Source organism: Lolium perenne, chromosome 1, assembly GCF_019359855.2.
Source record: "Lolium perenne isolate Kyuss_39 chromosome 1, Kyuss_2.0, whole genome shotgun sequence".
Classification (NCBI taxonomy): Eukaryota; Viridiplantae; Streptophyta; class Magnoliopsida; order Poales; family Poaceae; genus Lolium; species Lolium perenne.
In genome coordinates this window covers 233,206,667-233,221,097 of record NC_067244.2, presented here as the reverse complement: position 1 = coordinate 233,221,097, position 14,431 = coordinate 233,206,667, and positions in this window count along the sequence as shown.

Genomic DNA, 14,431 nt, shown 5'->3' with positions numbered 1-14,431 from the left:
GAATCAATAGGTGGTAAGAGCATCTTCAGCGGTCCCCTAAACGGCACCGGATCGAGCGTATGGGGGGGGGGGGGGTGTTTTGTTCATGTCGCGTTTGGAGGACATCGTTTCCCAGCCGCGTCCCCCAAACACCGCCCCAAACATTTTTTAACATTAAAATATACTCTTTTTATTTTTTTACAATTTTATTTCAATAGAGAGAAGAAAATTTTCACAAACTAATACATAATTTGGAACATGGTTTATACAAACTAAGACATAGTTTGGAACATGGTTTCTATAAACTAATACATAGTTTGAATCATGGTTGACACAATATAAAACATTTCAAAATAACGAAACCTAACTAGTATTGGCATCGCAGATTTCGTGTGTTCGCTGCCAAGAAAGAACACTCTTAGAACGCACCTAGTCACCCAAACTGGAAAATCGAACACACCTAGTCACCCAAACTGGAAAATCCAGCTGTTGATGGTACCTATGTTGGTTCTTTCGATGAAGAACAACCAGAAACCTTCGTGCCTATTTTCGCTGCGAAGAATCAAAACTCAGCCGTCGTCCTCCTCGGTGTTGTCGCCGTGGTAGTGCCGACGGCAGCGCGTCTCGTCGAACAGCTTGACGCTCATGTCGGCCTCGCCAAGGTAGGAGAACGTGAGCACGAAGCCGGCTTGGATGTGGTGGTAGCGCGCAAACTTCTCCTAGGCGTTGTGGAGGTACATCTTGCCGCACGCGTCGAAGATCACGTCCACAATCCACCGGTAGCCGCCGCAGGCAGCTTCCCGCGATGCAGCGAGCCCGGCTCGTCGCCGGCGAGGAAGTTGGCGCACTTATCCGACAGCCTCTAGATGCCGAGCGGATCGCCCTAGAGGACGACGACGAACTCGAACAACACTTGCTGCTCCTCCAATGTCCGACGATGAAGACGACGTCGTCGCATGCGACATCGAGCGTGTAGCTCTGCCGTAGCCACAACCACGACCACGGCCCCGACCTCGGCCTCCGCCTCTACCAGACATGGCGTCGACTCTTGATGAGATGGTGGCGGCTAGGATTGGGGTGAGAGGCGCTAGGGTTTGTGTGTGAGGGACGACGAGAGAGCGACCCTTTTTATAGACCGGACGGAGGCGGGGGAGCGGTGACGCTCATTAACGCCGGCACACAGAGCTAGGCGCGACGAGACGCTTCGGTACGCCTCTGCGGGAATTGCATCGTCGCTGCGCGCTAATAACTTCCGTCATGAGGTAGGCGACAGTTAGGTTAAACTTGAATGTGCCACCGACACGTCGGTCCTGCCACTCCTCGCGTCGCTTTTCGTTGTGTTCGGCGTGTCCGGAGCTTCCCCTGTGTAGCAGGGACGGGCTCGGGGCGCCGGACACTGTATTGGGCGTTGGATAAAAAAAAAGATTTTAGGACACACGGCTGGCAACATTTTTTTGTCCGGAGCGCCCCAAACCCTTTTGGGAGAAGCGCCTGGAGATGGTCTAACAACATGCTGGGTGGTAGTACAACCGAGTGACTTAAAAACAACTAGCCCTTGATACTCCTACTTTCATGTCGGTTCCTCCAAAATTCTTAACAAAGAACGTGGTGCATAATCCTGATTCATCCCTGCAAGGCATAACCAGGAAAAAAAAATGTCAATTCATAAAATTGTTGCCATGCATGGGCATTTCCATACATGGATGTGTTTCCCACATTTGACAAACCTGTACCGAAGAACAGGTGCCTCCAGGATAGGAACCACGTTGGACTGCTCACTACCTGACTTGCATCGTCACGTTACTTACGGTAAAAGTGGTTGGCACCCCCTCCAGCGTGTAGTAGACGTACGAACTGCTGCCTCGTATAAAGGACAGGTTGTGACTTCAGCTATAAAAGCCAACGGCTAGATGCAATGTAGATATGAGAATCACTCAAGCTCGGGCTCACTTACGAGTTTTCGCCCCCCTAGAGCCCCAAACACACCCAGCCCGCACGGCTCTCTCTCCCTTAGCGCGACGCAGCTTTTCTGGCGCGTGGCGTGCACACGTTGCTTCTTTTTGGCGTATACACGCGACGCAACGTTATTTGAGAAACGCCGTGACTCAACACAACCCTTGCTCGGTAATAATTTTATTCCTGCTCTTTTTTCGTAGATTTATGTACGTAACTTCGCCATTTTATTTCGTTAGATTTAAATCTCCGTTTAGAATAGTGGTTCTTCCGTTAAGTTTGTAATTAGATTCTCTACAACTTTCATGTAGGAAGTTTTTCCATCCGAACTACTTGTTCGGACAACTTTTCGTACACCATTAAATTTGTAGCCGCTTCAGTATAATTTTGTAAAATTCATATCTTGAGTTCTACAAGTCGGATTTCGGCAAACTTTATACCGTTGCAATCAGCAAATCACGTAGATCATGTTAGACATTTTGCGTGGCAGTTTCGCCCACTTTATTTTCGCGGTATCCCTTTGATCCGCAACATCGTCTATAAAATAAATTCTATAATCCTTTTTCGAGAGATTCTTTTGGCGATACGTTTGTAATGGAATTCTCTACAACTTCCGTGTAGAAAGTTCTTCCATCCGGAAAACTTCTTCTAATAGCTTTTCGCGAAAAGTGTAGACCTATAACTTGTTTCGACATAGGTTTTAGTCAAAATGATCCTTATGATCATACCCATCTTCCAAGACCAGTTATAAATCTTTATCATGTTCACAGATAATGCGTGGCTACCCCTGGTTGACTAGTTCATATTATTCAAATAACAATTGAGCTATTTGAGTAAGGTTTGACATGTCCTAGTCCATAGTATTCAATTAACAATTGAGTTATTTGAGTAAATGGTGACAATCTTAACTATAGACTTTTTCTTGTGCAAAGGTTGTATTGAGATACTCTACTACATAGCACATGATTTGAACCCTTGATATCCATTAGCATCTTAAACCCACATCTTCAACATCACTCATACATATTCAACCTTATGCCCACTTAATCTTATTGTCTTATATTGAACTATTCAATTTACAAATGAGTTAATTGAGTAATGCAATATGTCACAAGTCCATACCCAAGCCTATGTGTAATTTATACCATTTTGAGTAATTGTTGTCACACTTATTCAATGGTTGTTGTTGCACTATTTGTCACTTATATGAATTCAACTCACATAAACCGTTCCGAATTCTTTTCATGCTCTTGTAAAGCATAAAGATTCTTCAATTATATCTTGCATAATCCATCTCTTTCTAATCATGTGACTTTCCGTCCAAACTCTCACAGCCATATCCTGCAAGCCAAACCTCATGCCACACCTTAGTACCATAGAGCGATTTTCGATTGTTTTCTTGTTTGGTTATGATGTTGTTGTTGAATGGTGTGTTTATGTTGTGCTATATTCTATGTTATAGTTGTACGGAGAGGCACATATTTTGATTAAGAGAAGTGAACGCGCTTCGACTACCAAAAAGGCAAGTGACACTCAATTCCTACCTATTTTGTTATGCATTAGTGTTTTTTCAAACTAGTATGCATGGTAGGATTTTGTTTTCGAAAATTATGCTATGCTTATCAGTCCTAGTAGTGTGTAGCCATCCATGAACCCTTGCTAGGATTTTTAGTTTGCCTAGCAATAACAAAATGCCACTGCTGTTTTGATTATTTTGGATTGTGAGTATGGAGAATTAAAATTAACAACTTTAATGAATCACCTGGGTGGATTGGTTGTGTGGTGGGCGGCTGCTCAGGGCTCCGACCCTGGAGTAATCAGTGGTAGGTGGGTACCTGAGAGTGCGCAGTTGAATAGTGGTTGCTCCGGACTGCACCTCTGGTTTTCATCAGAGGATTGTGCGGGGGTTTACTACCTGTAATGGGTTTTAAGCCTGCGAGTTTCACTTGTGGTTAGCCACCCAGGATTAAAGAGATTACTATGTCGTCCATGTTTTAGTTAGCTTCCAGTGCAGCCTTATGGTATTATGGGCTCTGCCGGGATTAAGTAAGTTGTGAGGTCAAACTTGTTGCTAGACATGATGATGTGGCTTGCAACCAAACGGGAACGGGTCTAGCTGGTTATGGTTGAAGCCTCCTTCTGAAAGATCTTGTCTCATTTCTTCTCTTGGGAAGGGTGGGTCGTAAGGTGAAAGTGCACAACCTCTCGAGAGTTAAACCTAAGATCTTAGCCGTGTCCCCGGTTATGGACAATTTGAGCTTTCTAGGGAGGGAATGTACAGAAGAATCTCATCACCCTTTTCTGAATAAGTTAAAAATTGAGTAGCAACTGTCGAATAGTACATGGGAGATGTAACCATGATATTGTTTATCACAACATTACAAGTTTTACAAAAGTTTTGTTTTGAAATAAAATGTAGGTTAAAATTGGCTTTATGCAAATTTTCCTAAACTCCACTTGCCAAATATCATGTAGATAGTCATGCCCAAAACATCCACCATATAAGTGTCATTTGCCAGTACATCATTGTACTGACGTCCATTCGTGAGGCTGCATATTCAAACGTGCAGGATTTTCTGAGGAGAAGTACGTGGTAGGATCTCGAGTCTACATTCCAACATGACTGCCTGTGGCACATGAAGATGATGAAGGCTCATTGCTGATTTAGTTCCCGCTGTGTTTATTCTAAGCTAGTCCATGTGACTATGCAATTTGTAAGGTTTTATTATACCCTCTAGATCAATGATGTAGTAATTTGATACTATTGCAATGATTACTATATTTTGTAATGTGTGTGCTATCAGTGATCTCGGGAATAGCACTATACACAGGTATCTTGCCTTTATTAAATGGTAGGGTGCTACAAAAAAACATCCCAAAAGCTTCATTTTGGAGTGACTAAGAAGGATACAGGCTTACCTTTTCATTTTCATGTGTCAAACTTGTTTAAATCTTGGGCAAACCTAGCTAGGATTTGACCAAGAGATTCAAATGGGTATAAAAAGTAAAAAAATAAAATAAATCGAAAACCAAAGCACATGGTCTTCTTATGTCATATAGTAAGGCATTCAAGTTGATAAACAAGGTCTAGACATATTTAAACCAGACAAATCATGTATCTACGCCCTAACCCTAAACTCTGTCTTGTAAAGTCAAGCATGAAGAGAAGTGGTTTTGGGTTTCAAGCATGGAAATTTCAAAAACATCCCAAAAGCTTCATTTTAGAGTAACTAAGAAGGATCTATGCTTACGTTTTATTTTCATGTTTTAAACATGTTCAAATCTTGGTCAAACCGTACCTAGGATTTGACCAAGATTCAAATGGGAATAAAAATTCAAAAAAAAATTGAAAACCAAAGCACATAGCCTACTTATGTCATATAGTAAGCACTCAAGTTGATAAACAAGGTCTAGACATAATCAAACCAGAAAAAAATGCATCTACCCCTAACCCTAAACTGTGTCTTATGAAGTCAAGCACGAAGAGAAGTCGTTTTGGGTTTCAAACATGGAAGTTTCAAAAACCTTCCCAAAAGCTTCATTTTGGGGTAACTAAGAAGGATGCAGGCTTACCTTTTCATTTTCATGTTTTAAACTTGTTTAAATCTTGGTTAAACCTAGGATTTGACCAAGATCAAATGGGCATTAAAATTCAGAAAAAATAAAAAATGAAAACCAAAACACGTTGTCTTCTTATGTCATATATTAAGCATTCAAGTTGATAAACAAGGTCTAGACATATTCAAACCAGAAAAATCATGTATCTAGCTACCCCTAACCCTAAACTCTGTTTTATGAAGTCAAGCACGAAGAGAAGTGGTTTTGGGTATCAAACATGGACATTTCAAAACCCCTCCCAAAAGCTTCATTTCAGTGTGACTAAGAAGGATACAGGCTTACCTTTTCATTTTCATGTGTTAAACCTTTTTAAATCTTGGTCAAACCTAGCTAGGATTTGACCAAGAGATTCAAATGGGCATAAAAATTAAAAAAAAAAGAAAAACCAAAGCGCATGGTCTTCTTATGTCATATAGTAAGGCATTGAAGTTGATGAACAAGGTCTAGACATATTTAAACAAGACAAATCATGTATCTACCCCCTAACCCTAAACTCTGTCTTGTAAAGTCAAGCATGAAGAGAAGTCGTTTCGGGTTTCAAACATGGAAATTTCAAGAACCCCCCAAAAGCTTCATTTTAGAGTGACTAAGAAGGATCCAGGTCGGGCTTACCTTTTATTTTCATGTTTTAAACTTGTTCGAATCTTGGTCAAACCTAGGATTTTACCAAGATTCAAATGGGCATAAAAATACTTAGAAAAATCATGTACGCGTATCTACCCCTAACCCTAAACTCTATCTTACGAAGTCAAGAACGAAGAGAAGTGGTTTTAGGTTTCAAGCATGGAAATTTCAAAACCTCCCAAAAGCTTCATTTTAGAGTGACTAAGAAGGATCCATGCTTACCTTTTATTTTCATGTTTTAAACATGTTCAAATGGGCATAAAAATTCGAAAACCGTACCTAGGATTTGACCAGGATTCAAATGGGCATAAAAATTAAAAACCAAAGCACATAGCCTTCTTATGTCATATAGTAAGCACTCAAGTTGATAAACAAGGTCTAGACATATTCAAACCAGAAAAATAATGTATCTACCCCTAACCCTAAACTTTGTCTTATAAAGTCAAGCACGAAGAGAAGTCATTTTGGGTTTCAAACATGGAAATTTCAAAAACCTTCCCAAAAGCTTCATTTTGGAGTGACTAAGAAGGATGCAGCTTACCTTTTCATTTTCATGTTTTAAACTTGTTTAAATCTTGGTTAAACCTAGGATTTGACCAAGATCAAATGGGCATAAAAATTCAGAAAAAATCAAAAAAATGAAAACAAAAGCACATAGTATTCATATGTCATATAGTAAGCTTTCAAGTTGATAAACAAGATCTAAACATATTCAAACCAGACAAATCATGTATCTACCCCCTAACCCTAAACTCTGTCTTACGAAGTTGATCAAGCATGAAGAGAAGTGGTTTTGGGTTTCAAACATAAAAATTTCAAAAACCTCCCAAAAGCTTCACTTTAGAGTGACTAAGAAGGATCCAGGCTTACCTTTTTATTTTCATGTTTTAAACTTGTTCAAATCTTGGTCAAACTTAGGATTGAACAAGATTCAAATGGGCATAAAAATTGGGAGGAAAGGTACATGAATTACAATTCAAAAAAAACAAGGTAACTTAAATACTTGGATGGCACAAAGATGTGTGGAAGCCCAAAACAATGGAAAAACATGTGCGCGCGCTACATCCAAGTAGAACACATACCAGGCACCAATAGTTTGACCTAAATTTGAAATCAAACCGAACGTGGTTAGAAAAAATCGAAATTGGCAAAGCAAAGATGAAATCATAAATTTGTGATGCACTATATAGCTATGAAAAGTATCAAACAATGCATACCAAAATGAATTTGTTAGAGGAATACTACTTCAACTTATTTAATTTTATATTAGTAGCCCAAAATCGAACCAGTAGTTGGATATTTTTGAACTTGATTTGTAGTAGTGGACAAAACCCTAGTTTAACCTACTTAAACATAGATTCGTAGGTCGATTTTTCTACTTTTTTATTATTACTATGCAGTACATGTGTGTTTGCCCGTCGAGTGAAACTCGGAGGAAGAGGGATCACTCGGAAGGAGAGAAGAAGGGAGAGCATTATGGTTTCTCCCCTTTTCGGGTGATGATGTTGACTGTTGTGCAGGGTTTGTGAGTGCGCAGGAGGTGCGAGCGAGCGAATCGAGCGAGGACAAGAATGAGAGAGATTTTTTTGTGAGAGGGACAACCGAAGGAACCTAAAGGACCCTAAGACTTCCAATACGCATCCTGATGCATCTTGTCTTGACAAAGAAGATGGCTTGGAGTGTGCGTACCTACCGCACTTGACTTGTGTTCACTGAAGTGTGGGACCTCACGCATGGGCACCACACGTAAGTGACAGACCTGTTGGTATAAAAACTCGGTTGACTATTATACTACACTAGGAAAATGCCCGCGCGTTGTAGTGAAACGTTCCATCCATCAGTAACATCTCTCGTGATTTGATCCAATTTTCAAGAAAACATGCCCGCTGTAATAAAAGATAAAAAAGCTACACTATGGAGACATAAAAAGTAAGTTATCGTTGTTGAGTTGTCTCGCAAAACCACCTCAGTCATTTGATCATTTGTTCAAACACCGGCAACGCCGAGGAATTCTCTGACGAATTCCCAACAATGTACACATATGCATAAACATGCACATTTCACCTTTTATTAATAAATACACTAAATAGTATTGAAAAAACTACCCAACTACCCAAGCCCACCACCCACGGCCATGACCCAGGTAAAAAATTAGGCATCCTAAATAGAAGGTAAAAATAAAAGGCCGCGACCCAATTCCCTATCGTTCCCAAGATTATGAACTCAGCGTCGCAAGCCACGCCTCTCTCTTCCTCGTCCTACAGATCGGCGACATCTCTCTCATCCCCCGTCACATCTAGGGCAAGGCTTCGCCACCTCCTTCCATCGTCACGTCCAGCATCGTATGCTGCTGCTCCTCATCCTTGTAGGCCACTGTCGAACGCTTTCGCTCATCCCGGTCACAGCCAGCGTCGGACGCCGCCTCCTCCCGGGGAATTTGCACGTTTGTTGCAATGATTTATCTTTATTGTGTGGAAGGATTTTGGCGTGCTACATATGGAAGAAACAGTGTGAGTGTGGGTGTGTGTGTGGGGGGGGGGGGGGGTTGGCACGTGAGTCCGAACACTGTTTCTCAAAAAAGGAATATCAAAGTTAAATCCTCGATCGAAACCACATTAACTTAAACATAGATATTGGAGTGAATACTTTTAGACAATAACTGCAATTTGCATTTCGAGTAGAAAATACCAAAGTTGAGTCCACGATTCAAACACATTAATTCAAAAAAAATATGGTTTTGCATATTTTTAGATAAATATTCAAATTTATATACATATGCATATACAAATGAAAAAAAATCCTATATAAATGTGCAAGAATAGATAAGAGCACAGTCGGCGTCTCCAAAAAAAATCACAAGCACGCGGCCAGACAACCCAACGCCGCCACCTGTTTGCTCCGCCCCCGGCACGTCCCGCGCTGCAATGCCGCCTCACCCCTCGCTCTGTATCCTCGATGTGCCGCCTCGACTGCCCCTCCGCCGGCCATACTAACGAGATGGGTTCTGTTACCACTTACCAGTTTCCTATGGATTCAAGGGTACGAAAGCAAAGTTAACTCATATATATGAAATTATTTTTTCCATGAAGCCAAGTTAACTCATCTATCAATTGGTACATTTTGGAGTGACTAAGAAGATCCAGGCTTACTTTTCGTTTTCATGTTTTAAACATGTTTAAATCGTGGTTAAACCTATGATTTGACCAAGATTCAAATGGGCATAAAAATACTTAGACAAGGCATTCAAGTTGATAAACGCGGTCTAGACATATTTAAACCAGAAAAAATCATGTATCTACCCCCTAACACTAAACTTTGTCTTGTAAAGTCAAGAATGAAGAGAAGTGGTTTTGGTTTTCAAACATGGAAATTTCAAAAACCTCCCAAATGCTTCATTTTAGAGTGACTAGGAAGGATCCAGGCTTACCCTTTTCATTTTTATTTTGTAAACTTGTTCAAATCTTGGTCAAACTTAGGATTTGACCAAGATTCAAATGGACGTAAAAATACTTAGAAAACTCATGTACGTATCTACTCCTAACCCTAAACTCTATCTTACGAAGTCAAGCATGAAGAGAAGTGGTTTTGGGTTTCAAATATGGAAATTTTGAAAATCTCCCAAAAGCTTCATTTTAGAGTGACTAAGAATGATCCAAGCTTACCTGTTAATTTTCATGTTTTAAACTTGTTCAAATCTTGGTCAAACTAAGTATTTGACCAACATTCAAATGGGCATAAAAATACTTAGAAAAATCATGTACGTATCTACCCCTAACTCTAAACTTTATCTTATGAAGTCAAGCATGAAGAGAAGTGGTTTTGGGTTTCAAACAAGGATATTTAAAAACCTCCCAAAAGCTTCATTTTAGAGTGACTAAGAAGGATCTGGGCCGGTCTTACCTTTTATTTTCATGTTTTAAACTTGTTTAAATCTTGGTTAAACCTAGATGTTACCAAGATCAAATGGGCATAAAAATTCAGAAAAAATCAAAAAAATGAAAACCAAGGCACATAGTATTCTTATGTCATGTAGTAAGCATTCAAGTTGATAAACAAGGTCTAAACGTATTCAAACCAGACGAATCATGTATCTACCCCTAACCGTAAACTCTATCTTACGAAGTCAAGCATGAAGAGAAGTGGTTTTTGTGTTTCAAACATGGAAATTTCAAAAACCTCTCAAAAGCTTCATTTTAGAGTGACTAAGCGGATCCATGCTTACCTTTTATTTTCATGTTTTAAACATGTTCAAATCTTGGTCAAAGCGTACCTAGGATTTGACCAAGATTCAAATGGACATAAAAATTAAAAAAATTAAAAACCAAAGCACATAACCTTCTTATGTCATATAGTAAGCACTAAAGTTATATACAAGGTCTAGACATATTCAAACAAGAAAAATCATATATCTACCCCTAACCCTAAACTTTGTCTTATGAAGTCAAGCACAAAGAGAAGTCATTTTGGGTTTCAAACATGAAAATTTCAAAAACCTTCCCAAAAGCTTCATTTTGGAGTGACTAAGAAGGATGCAGACCTACCTTTTAATTTTCATGTTTTAAACTTATTTAAATCTTGGTTAAACCTAGGATTTTACCAAGATCAAATGGGCATAAAAATTCTGAAAAAAATCAAAAAATGAAAACCAAAGCACATAGTATTCTTATGTCATATAGTAAGCATTCAAATTGATAAACAAGGTGTAAACATATTCAAACCAGACAAATCATGTATCTACCCATAACCCTAAACTCTATCTTACGAAGTCAAGCATGAAGAGAAGTGGTTTTGGGTTTCAAACATGGAAATTTCAAAAACCTCCCAAAAGCTTCATTTTAGAGTGACTAAGAAGGATCCATGCTTACCTTTTATTTTCATGTTTTAAACATGTTCAAATCTTTGTCAAACCGTACATAGGATTTGACCAAGATTCAAATGGGCATAAAAATTCAAAAAAAAAATGAAAAACCAAAGCCCATAGCCTTCTTATGTCATATAATAAGCACTCAAGTCGATAAACAAGGTCTAGACATATTCAAACCAGAAAAATCATATATCTACCCCTAACCCTAAACTTTGTCTTATGAAGTCAAGCACGAAGAGAAGTCGTTTTGGGTTTCGAACATGGAAATTTCAAAAACCTTCCCAAAAGCTTCATTTTGGAGTGACTAAGAAGGATGCAGGCTTACCTTTTCATTTTCATGTTTTAAACTTGTTTAAATCTTGGTTAAACCGAGGATTTGACAAAGATCGAATTGGCAAAAAAATTCAGAAAAAATCAAAAAAATGAAAACCAAAGCACATAGTATTCTTATGTCATATTGTAAGCATTCAAGTTGATAAACTAGGTCTAAACATATTCAAACCAGACAAATCATGTATCTACCCCTAACCCTAAACTCTGTCTTATGAAGTCGATCAAGCATGAAGAGAAGTGGTTTTGGGTTTCAAACATGGAAATTTCAAAAACCTCCCAAAAGCTTCATTTTAGAGTGACTAAGAAGGATCCAAGCTTACCTGTTCATTTTCATGTTTTAAACTTGTTCAAATCTTGGTCAAACTAAGGATATGACCAAGATTCAATTGGGGATAAAAAACTATGAAAAATCTTGTACGTATCTACCCCTAACCCTAAAATCTATCTTACGAAGTCAAGCATGAAGAGAAGTGGTTTTCGGTTTCAAACATGGAAATTTCAAGAACCCCCCCCCCCCAAAGCATCATTTTAGAGTGACTAAAGGATCCAGGCCGGGATTAACTTTTATTTTCATGTTTTAAACTTGTTCAAATCTTGGTCAAACCGTACCTACGATTTGACCAAGATTCAAATGGGCATAAAAATTCAACAAAAATGAAAAACTAAAGCACATAGCCTTCTTATGTCATATAGTAAGCACTAAAGTTGATAAACAAGGTCTAGACATATTCAAACCAGAAAAATCATGTATCTACCCCTAACTCTAAACTTTGTCTTATGAAGTCAAGCACGAAGAGAAGTCGTTTTGGGTTTCAAACATGGAAATTTCAAAAACCTTCCCAAAAGCTTCAATTCGGAGTGACTAACAAGGATGCAGGCTTACCTTTTCATTTTCATGTTTTAAACTTGTTTAAATCTTTGTTAAACCTAGGATTTGACCAAGATCAAATGGGCATAAAAATTCAGAAAAAACCAAAAAATAAAAACCAAAGCACATAGTATTATCATGTCATATAGTAAGCATTCAAGTTGGTCGTTGATGACACGTCAAGCACACGCCCGTTGGGAACCCCTGGAAGGTGTGATGCGTACAGCAGCAAGTTTCCCTCAGTAAGAAACCAAGGTTTATCGAACCAGTAGGAGTCAAGGATCACGTGAAGGTCGTTGGTGACGGAGTGTAGTGCGGCGCAACACCAGGGATTCCGGCGCTAACGTGGAACCTACACAACACAATCAAAATACTTTGCCCCAATGTAATAGTGAGGTTGTCAATCTCACCGGCTTGCTGTCAACAAAGGATTAAATGTATAGTGTGGAAGATGATGTTTGTTTGCGAAGAACAGTAAAGAACAATGTTTGCAGTAGATTGTATTCAGATGTAAAAGAATGGACCGGGGTCCACAGTTCACTAGTGGTGTCTCTCCAATAAGAAATAGCATGTTGGGTGAACAAATTACAGTTGGGCAACTGACAAATAAAGAGGGCATAACAATGCACATACATATTATGATGACTAATATGAGATTTACTTAGGGCATTACGACAAAGTACATAGACCGATATCCAGCATGCATCTATGCCTAAAAAGTCCACCTTTGGGTTAGCATCCGCACCCCTTCTAGTATTAAGTTGCAAACAACAGACAATTGCATTAAGTATGGTGCGTAATGTAATCAACACAAATATCCTTCGACAAAGCATCAATGTTTTATCCCTAGTGGCAACAGCACATCCACAACCTTAGAACTTTCTGTCACTGTTCCAGATTCAATGGAGGCAATGAACCCACTATCGAGCATAAATACTCCCTCTTGGAGTCACAAGTATCAACTTGGCTAGAGCCTCTACTAGCAACAGAGAGCATGCAAGATCATAAACAACACATATATGATAGATTGATAACCAACTTGACATAGTATTCCATATTCATCGGATCCCAACAAACACAACATGTAGCATTACAAATAGATGATCTTGATCATGATAGGCAGCTCACAAGATCTAACATGATAGCACAATGAGGAGAAGACAACCATCTAGCTACTGCTATGGACCCATAGTCCAACGATGAACTACTCACACATCAGTCCGGAGGCGATCATGGTGATGTAGAGTCATCCGGGAGATGATTCCCCTCTCCGGCAGGGTGCCGGAGGCGATCTCCTGAATCCCCCGAGATGAGATTGGCGGCGGCTGCGTCTCTGGAAGTATTTCCGTATCGTGGCTCTCGGTAATAGGGTTTTCGCGATGGAGAGTTTAAATAGGCGGAAGGGCAGAGTTGGAGGCGGCGCAGGGGCCCCACACCATAGGCCGGCGCGGGCCCCATGCAGGCTGCGCCGCCCTATGGTTACGGCCCTTCGTGGCCCCACTTCGTATGCTCACTACAAGAGATCTGATATACTGTGACGAAAACTCTAATGACAATGGTCTGTAACGTCATGGAATATCATAATGTGTGACGTTTTGCCTATGGTGTAATGCATTTCGAATGATCCGTGATGGTCACACAATCACCGTCACACATTACACTACTACAAACAGCCTTACCCCTGGCGCACTGAATTTGCTACCGCCGGCACATTGCTATTCGCCGGTGATCACCTCGCCGGTGGTAAAGTGCTACCGCCGGCATATTCGTAAGCGCCAGCCGTAAGGTGGAAATACCCCCCGGCGGTTTTCCCAACTCGCCGGCGGTAATAGGTACCACCGGCGCCTCCCAGCTCGCCCGCGATATTTTAAGTTACCACCGGCAAACAGCCCAATCCGCCGGCGGTATGTATTTTAGGATTTAAAAAAAAACTGACAAGAAATCAGAAAACCTTCATATAGAATAAAAACAAATTCGCTCTTTATTCTATACAATCCAAAGTTTCTCTACATAATTGTATTTAAACTGAACAGTAATTACAATTTTGCTCATATTACAATTTTGCTCAAACGTGCTCCTCCGTACACATCAGGACGTGCTCCTCCCCCGCCCCGTCCCCCTCCGTCCACATCAGGCCAGCACCTACACGAGGTCCTCCTCCATTTTACATCATGATATATTACTTAGTTGAG